The sequence below is a fragment of the Rhynchophorus ferrugineus genome, unplaced genomic scaffold, assembly GCF_030347505.1.
Source record: "Rhynchophorus ferrugineus isolate W39M unplaced genomic scaffold, kcgeb_rfMv2 rfM1, whole genome shotgun sequence".
In the NCBI taxonomy this organism is placed as follows: Eukaryota; Metazoa; Arthropoda; class Insecta; order Coleoptera; family Curculionidae; genus Rhynchophorus; species Rhynchophorus ferrugineus.
The window spans coordinates 88,666,795-88,675,413 of record NW_027472580.1 but is presented as its reverse complement, the minus strand read 5'-3'; the positions used below and the strand labels follow the sequence as shown (position 1 = coordinate 88,675,413).

The 8,619-nt window shown below is 33.0% G+C and overlaps 1 non-coding gene across 1 annotated transcript; it reads right to left on the bottom strand.

The window, feature by feature from the left end:
* Positions 1–5,734: 5,734 nt before the first annotated feature.
* LOC143189378 (U6 spliceosomal RNA) lies at positions 5,735–5,841 on the bottom strand. The gene has a single exon (XR_013003837.1). It is a non-coding gene; the product is annotated as a U6 spliceosomal RNA (small nuclear RNA).
* Between the last annotated feature and the right edge of the window lie 2,778 nt (positions 5,842–8,619).

Genomic DNA, 8,619 nt, shown 5'->3' with positions numbered 1-8,619 from the left:
CTTCTGTGCTTTCAATTTTTTTTCTTGTTGGTTAGTATCTTTTTTCTGGGGCCGAAGCAATTCCTGATGGAAAGAATACTCCCCCTTAATTTTGTTATCTTGTTTGTTTATTATATTATTATCAAAGTATATTCTTGATTTAATAGAATTGATACCAATATAAGAAATACGTTACGCGATCACCGATTCAACATTAAAACCTAACTGCAAAGAGATATCTCCCCACCTTCTTTTTTTGCCGTGTTGCAAACTCAGGAAAACGGCATTCACCAGGCGATTTTAATCTGTTCTCATCAAGCGTGCAAACATTTCGCGAAAGGTTGGGTTTTTCTTTCAAAGGAAATAGTAGCCGATGGGAATGCAGCGCAACATTAATATACAACTAGGGCCTGAATGGTAAGTGTTCGGCTTGAAATAACAGCTGGGGAACGAAACAGAATAGGAGCAGAACGATATAAGGTGAGATTTAATGAATATCACGGTTGCTTCGGTCGCTTCTCGTTACAGTCCTCAAGCAATGCCTTTCGAAATAATTTATTTCTATTACGTAAATCATTCCAACAAAATTACTGTCTCATTTAGACAATTTCGTCGTAGTTTTAAAATTTTATTCGAAAGAATATGTGTAGTCGCTATTAATGTGTAGTCGCTATTATTAATTAACAATAGTCGAAGGCGGCCAGGATCCAACCAACCAATCCAACGGTTCCAAAAATCTATTCACCGATATTTCTTCCAGACATTATTTTGCCACGTTTCCAGTTCTTGTAGATTGTATGTATATTTCAAAAATATTATTCTTCGCATTAAAATTATTACATTCCCAAATTAACCTAAAAATTATCGATAATAAATAAATTGCGACAAAATAAAAAACCAAGGAAGACTCCGTTACACAATTTTTAATTTGTAGAATATAGTATATTCAAGACAGCAATGATAACACGTCATTAATATGTGTCTGTCGGAAGTTGTATATTCGTTGTACAGTCAGACAATATTTTCCTTCTCATTTTATTCCAGTTAAAAAGAGATAGAATGCTGCTTGACAAGTTCGAATATGTAGCCGAATGAATCAAAAATTGATTGCGTTTGTAATCAGTTATTTCGAACAGGAACGACATAAAGGAGGCCCCCTTTTGCTAGTAAATTTCGTGAGAGAGGTTTCAGGAAGGAAGCATTTTTACTGTTAAGTATTAATTTGCCGCGGTTTCTATTGAAAACACAAATAAATTATATATTTATATATTAAAATAGCGTATTGCTGCTGCACTGAATATTATTATGGACAAAGTCACCAGAATATCTCAAAAAATAAAAAACAATATAACCTTAAATTCATCTAAAAACCCGTCTTTATGCGAAACGACTAATGAATCAAGATCAGCTAACATCAGTTAGCTGTATCAGATATCAAATATATGAAATCTATAAAAACAGCAAATGTTTCTTCAATCCAAATCATAATTTAATACAATTATTTCAGTTAGTTTGGAAAGTATCCATAAAATGCGTAAACATATGCAATTATTTGAGGAAAGTAGAACATCCCTTCATACACTGTTGGGTAATATAGGACTTAAGTGGTGTAAACAGTACTCACGAAGGGCTTTAATTAAACTTCCAGACATTGCTTTTAAATGAATGCAATTTTCAAAACATACAATAAAATCAAGGAAGAAATATTATATAAAGTTGTATATTTAGATGAGACATTGATATTTCAAAATGGTATATTGGGTCAGTCATAGCAAGATGATAATAAATATAGTGTAAAGACAACAAAAGTTATTAAAATAGAAAAAGGTAAACGTTGGAATAACTATCATTTAGGTTTTCTTAGTTATAACCGTTATATTGTTAATAATTATAGATAAATGAACCATAATTTGTTTTTGCAGTGGTTTGAAAATCAGCATTTAAAGAACTTGGAGGAACCATCCATTATTGCCATAGAGAATACGCCATACCATAGTACAATAGTGAAGAAGATCCCAACAAGTGCATCAACAAAGGCGGCAAATAAGGAGTGGCTGTAACTATGTAAAAGAAGTTTTGAAGATACCATGTTAAAGAATGATTACATCTTCCTCCATATCCATTTATGATTCAATATTAAACAACTAAAGGTCATTGTATAATTAATATACTTTAACTCTAAGATCTATTATAGAGTGTGAAAGTTTAATGTGCATATGTGTTATAGTTCAGAATATGCATGAACGTTTGGTTAAAATGTATGAGGAAATAAATCTCTTTTTGCAGATCTGGCAAGTACATTAACGAGAATGCAATTATTAAATCTAGTTTTACCAAGAAATATTTATACAGGACAACTAAGGAGAAATATAGTAATATCAAATTGAATTTATAAGGAAACATGCACACATGCATCGAAGGAAACAAGAACTAAGCGTAAAAGGTAAATATGCTCTCGAAAATGAAAGTACAATACATTACTTTTATACATAATTGTTAATTAGGTGGATTAGGCCTCCAGGGGGATATCACTACATAAAATAACGCGAATAGAATTTTGCTAGATGAAATGATTAGTATTTATTGCACATACAAGAATTTACTTTCATTAGATTTTATTTTCTTCTTATATTGTCACTTGCCTCTTGTAATGTTCATGAGGAATTAAAATATTAAATAAGATATTTTATTACATATATATAATAAATGTTGGTTCTACATTCAATAACAAAACATAACAGCTGGAAAGGAATGAATACAAAATGCTGGAAGGTCTAGAGAGTTGGAGCAATTACTTATAGCAATCGATTTAAACCGTAGCAATAGCATAGTGAAGGACCCGATACAGACACATTCGAATTCAAAAAGGGAATACGCAAACACAGCATTATTTTATTCAAAATGGCGTTTCGCATAAAAGCGGGTGCCGCGGGCGCAGGGACGAGGACGAGAATTTTTCACGCCCCATATTCACGGACGCGATATCTAAATAAATAAGCACAACATTAAAAAAGAACTGACAAGGTTTTTTTTCGCATGCGGCCACGTAATGGACGATTCGAAGAATTTAATATACAACGAGATATGTAAAATATGGCGCCAGTGTCCAGTTATGGCGCAGGAAATGACCGTGTTTTTTGTCGTTTTCTTTTTTTTTATATTTATCCTTTTATATGCGACGAATATTTAAGATTTTATCAAGGGGTAAATGGAATTCTAGTCTGAAGGGGTCGGGACTAACAGTTTTGCCGAGATATCTAATGGAAAAAATGGAAATAAACCGGACATTGCCAGATATATTGCTAATATAAAGATAGCCTGTAACTCGGTGAATCTTATTATAATTTATTATACTTTTTATTTATTATTCAACAAAAATGAACTAAAAATGTCTTCCACATATTCTTTATTTACTTATATATTGGTCTTAAAATGATTCAAATTAAGATCTGGTCATAAGTCATAATGTATTTCGCCCAATGATCGAAATTCGATAACAATGTATTAAATTAATCGTGAATCTCTCGTAATGAAGTAAAAAGACTAATTTAAAAATGATATCAGTTCACTAAAACTTGTTTTCACAGTATTTTCCGTATATTCCGTCCGTATATTAAAAAATATTAAAATAAGTGCAAACTGCCTTACTAACACTCACTAACATTTTTATATTGCATTTAATTAAATCTATCTTCCATTAATTTTCAATAATTTACCAAAGATTAATAAGTGTAAATTAGTACGCCACTAAAGATTATGACAAAATATCATGAGTAAGATTATTTTCAGAACTGTTACAACTTCAGAGCATCAAACATAAGTATACGTGATTTCTTTTAGTTTATGTTATAAACATAAATATGGACTAATAAGTGAAGTAATACATGTTTCTATATTAAAACAGAGAATATATGAATAAAACAATTTCGAAATTGATATTAATGACAATAAAATGTCATATAGTCCCATATATTATTGCATTAATTATTAAACTCCTTAGTATTTATCAAAGCTTTAACATGTTTACAAATATACTGCTGATAATTCATAATTTCTTTAAAATTTCACGTCTCCAGGTGTACCCGTTTTCTTCAAAAGAGGACCCTAATGTTCGCCAAGCCTATTAATAACATGTCAATTGAAAAGTCCCCGGCCTGACACATAGATGGCGCTACTAGAAATAAATCCATATGTTATTTAGTTAGCCCTAACCCTCAAAAGGTGTGTGTCTAAATTTGACAGCTATCGGATCATTAGTTTGTAAATTATAGTATTTTGAGTGAAGCAACTTTTGTGATTATGAAAAAATGAATAAAAACACAGGTCACACAGGGGTGGGCCCCGTCCTTTCAACAAGTGCTCGTGGGCAAGTCTGTAGTGCCCTATCCGCAGTCGAGTGGGAATACTCAATTTTAATCTACCAATATTACTGATGTTGGGAAACTGGTAGAGGACCCCCTTGATCTCCCATAACGTATTGTTCTTCGTAAGGAGCTTCCAGTTTAGGTGGTCCATTTGTCTATAGAGAGTTTTCATATATGTTTTAGGGTCATCCTTGCAAAACAGCACATTTAGTTTGGTTGAGTCTTTCCTGCTCGCCAGGAGGTCGGCTTTTTCAGAAGTATGTGATCTTTGCTCCCTTCTATTGTAATGTTGTGTGTAGCTCTATAATATATCTAACAAAAGGGTGGACATTAAATTAATTAATTAAATCTTATATTATCAGCATTGGTCCGCTTATCAATGATTTTTCCAAAGCAGATAGGGCCTTATAAACTGCCAGCAATTCCGGAGAGAAAATACTGGTCAGAGATGGAAGCCAAAAGTACTCCTCAAACAGACTTGAAGTATATGCAGCACCCACGAAGTCTTCACGCTTTGAACCATCTATGTAAATGGTAAGATGGTTCGTATAGTTCTCCTCAACTATCTGCCAGAAGAGCCGTTTTGCTATAGAGGGACTGATTGTTTCTTTTTGCAGAACCTTCATGGAAAAGTCTATAGGTATATTCGAGAACTGCCATGGTGATAGCCGTCATTCTGTTGTCTGAAACAGGGATCACAATCATCAGTCGATTGCCACCCGAAAAAATGACGACGGACATATATACCTTTGTACTGTAGAGATTTTGTCTCTGTTCTCAGAAAAGAAAGAGATGAACTGGCTCAATTCTGGATGAAATCTATGGGGACTTGCGTAACTCATAAGTAGGACTACTCGCCGGGAGCCGAGTGATGGAATCTCTGCCTCACGTTGTAGTCTTTCAACCGGGCTAGTGCGGAATGCTCCCAATATACTTCTCAAGCATTGTTTTAAACTGGGTCTTATTTGTTCACATAGGAGAGGGCTGCAGTGATATAGCACTGGCTTCCATAGTCTTGCTTACTTCTTATCAGTGCTTTGTATATATTACTTAGCGATGTTCGATGTGCTCCCCGGTAGTGATTGGAGAGAGTCTTCAGTAAGCGTATATCTGATAAACATTTGCCTTTAATGTAGTTTATATGTGAAAGCCAGTTTAGCCTATGGTCAAATACCAGGCCAAGAAATTTATGTTCAGATTTATTTGTCAAGTTCTTACCATCCACCATTAAGGCAATCATCTACGGGCAGTTCCACCGTCTGCAAAAATGGACGCTTACAAACTTCTCGGCTGAGAACTTTACTCCATTTTGTTCGGCCCATATAGATATTTCACCGAGGCAGTTCTGTAGGAGGTGCTGACTATACTTATGATCTGAATGTCTGTGATAGAAAAATGTAAGACGTTTCACTATTTTGCGTATCATCTTTGCGCAGGGGCTATACTAATCTTTTCTGTATCGTTCCAATTTTAGTATATGTACCGTCGAAGCGAGTACTCTAGTTCAACTTAGATATCATCCCAAGAGATATTCATTTGTATTCGATCTGGACACAAGCCTGCCTGAGATGATTGTATCATGTCTTATTTTATACACTTGGCTGTAGTATAATACCTAATAATATAACCCTATATAACACTAATAATATATACCTAATAATATAACAATCATAGACAATTAAAAACATAAATTTGATCTATGCCTTCTTCCATCGCCTTAACTACTGCGCTACGAAGCCTTCGAGAACAACATTTAATTTATCATCATTCTAAATTTATTTTACTGCTATTTTTGTATTTATTTCACTTAAAGTCTGTTAAAATTGTATAAATTTCTGTATAAAAACATCAAATATTCATAAAACACCCAACTCGCTTTCCGTCGAAAGTAAATTTCGTCAAAAAATCCGAAATTAAACGAGACAGCTATCTGATATTTTTAAATATAAATAAGTGGAGCGAAAAAAACGGCGCTCGAAAACTAATTTTAAAAATATATGTGTTTATATAAAGAGGAAATTAATTAATATTCGGCCAACTTGTAAAATAAATCTGCAAGTAAAAATTTAATAAAAGTTTTTCTGCGCCCCCCTTACCATATCAAACTGTTAAAGGTCTGTTTTCGTATCAGGCTCACTTTTTCCATCATAAAATCGTCGACTAACTTTCTATTAAGCGAAGGGAGAACGAGTAAAACAAGCAAACTTTTTATTAGTATTGCTACTTTGTTTTTATTCCGTTCGTGCTGAATAATATAGCGCTTGGAACTTTTTAATGCAGTTTATTTAACATAAATACATATTTTAAATTAAGCTCATTATTATATGTACTTTAAAATAGTAATAAATTAACTCTGCATAAATTACCTACTAAATATGGTTTAAACTATTTGGTTTAAATTCAGTCTAAAAATGTTAAATGTTATATTATTTTTAGTCACGTCAACCTCTTGGCTTTTTTAGTGTCTGGACATACAGCTTAACATGGGCTCCGAATCACGGTCCCAGGCATTAAGCCTACCAACTGACGAGTGACCAACTTAGAAATAATCCCAGAAAACATCCGGTCTTACGCAGCCTGGTTACTGGCGTGATGAGATCATTTTCTTTGTCGGATTTTACACTCTTGCCTAGGACAATCACAAATATTAAGCAATCGCAAACATAAATTTACGACCATGCCTCAGCCGGATTTTAACTCGCGACTATCGGAACAGTAGGAAGACCGTTCTGACGCCTTTACCACTGCGCCACCAAGCCGACTAATTTCAATCTAAGTCTAGGTATCATAATTTAATCTAGGTTGTACCACAGTTAATACCGTATTAAATTTAAAATATATATTAAAAAGAGATATAATGCTATCTGATGAGTCCGAACATATAACCGAACCAGATTATAAAATTCGCCTGGTTGTCAAATGATTCTTCAAAATGTTGGTGATAATAGAAGTTTTAACCAACAAACGTTTTAATGCTTTGTTTGTTTTGATTTATTTCAGATCGTTGCTCAATGTTTTTAATTAGTCGGTAAATAGTCAGAGTCAGAACCAAATGGCGTCTCAAATTAGTTATTTCGAACAGGAACCAAATATTTGACCCACATTTTGGTAGTAAAATGCGCTAGGGAGATAAGCATTGTTACTATTAAGTATCAAGTTGCTTTAGTTTTTACTTGAAATATTTTTAATGTATTTCAGCTGCACTAATTGGTGTGATATGGTCACTAAGATTAAAAATTCTTTAGTGAACAACAACAACAATTTTTTAAATTAAGGTAGAAATCTAATTTATTGGAACATTTAGCTGTTTTTTGTCGCATTTTTGACATTGTAAAGGAAGTATGATTTTAGATAATAATAAATGTCGTATTGTATCGAATGTCTGGTGAAGCTAGACGAAGATAGGAAAGGCAACGAGCGAAACAGAAAACATGGCTAGCACATAGGATGACTCAATTTCCAGATAATGGAAGTTCAGGTAGCGGGGTTAAAACAAAGCGTGCAAGAAGTTACACCTCAAGAGCCATCACCAAGAAACCGAGGGAGGTGCTTCAACCAACAAAACACAATGCATTCAGACTGAGAAGCAGAATTAGCCAAAGAACAGTAAGAGCAGAAGCAAGCATGAGAATTGAGAAGGAAGAAAAGATCAACGACAATCAAGAACAGAAACAGAATAGTAATATTTGTATTATAGCACTAATAGTAAAAATAAAGTCGAATGGCGACTTTCGTCAGCGTACGTGCTCCAACAAGAAAAATAACAGTTGTATAAGCAGTAGTTAGGTCTCAGGACAGAATTAGCATTAGCTAAACCAGATATACGATTAAATACTTTTCTTTTCAAATCATTTCATAATTACCTTCACCATTATGTATCAACTTTATGCTATATCTATTTTACTTCTTCCATTCTATATATTTTTTAAATTATTTGTTTAAATAAATAAACGACTGAACAATCACGCCGATGCTAACCCTTTCCGAGATCAAATTTATAAAATGTGTTAAAACAGTGAATAGTTTTCTCGATATTAAAACAATTATTTCAGAAAAAACTTTAAGTCTTAATATAAGAAACTGACAAATGACAAAAAAAGCATCTTGCTTAAATTAGAATGTAGAAAATACTATTCATTTTGTATTGTTTACATTTTATTTGTTTTTGTACTAGTAAAAATTCAAAGGAAAGAAAAAATTATTATCTGTATAATAAATCCAAGTAATGTAATATCCCCATTGTAGCATTAGTTACACACCTTTTAATTATGAATTT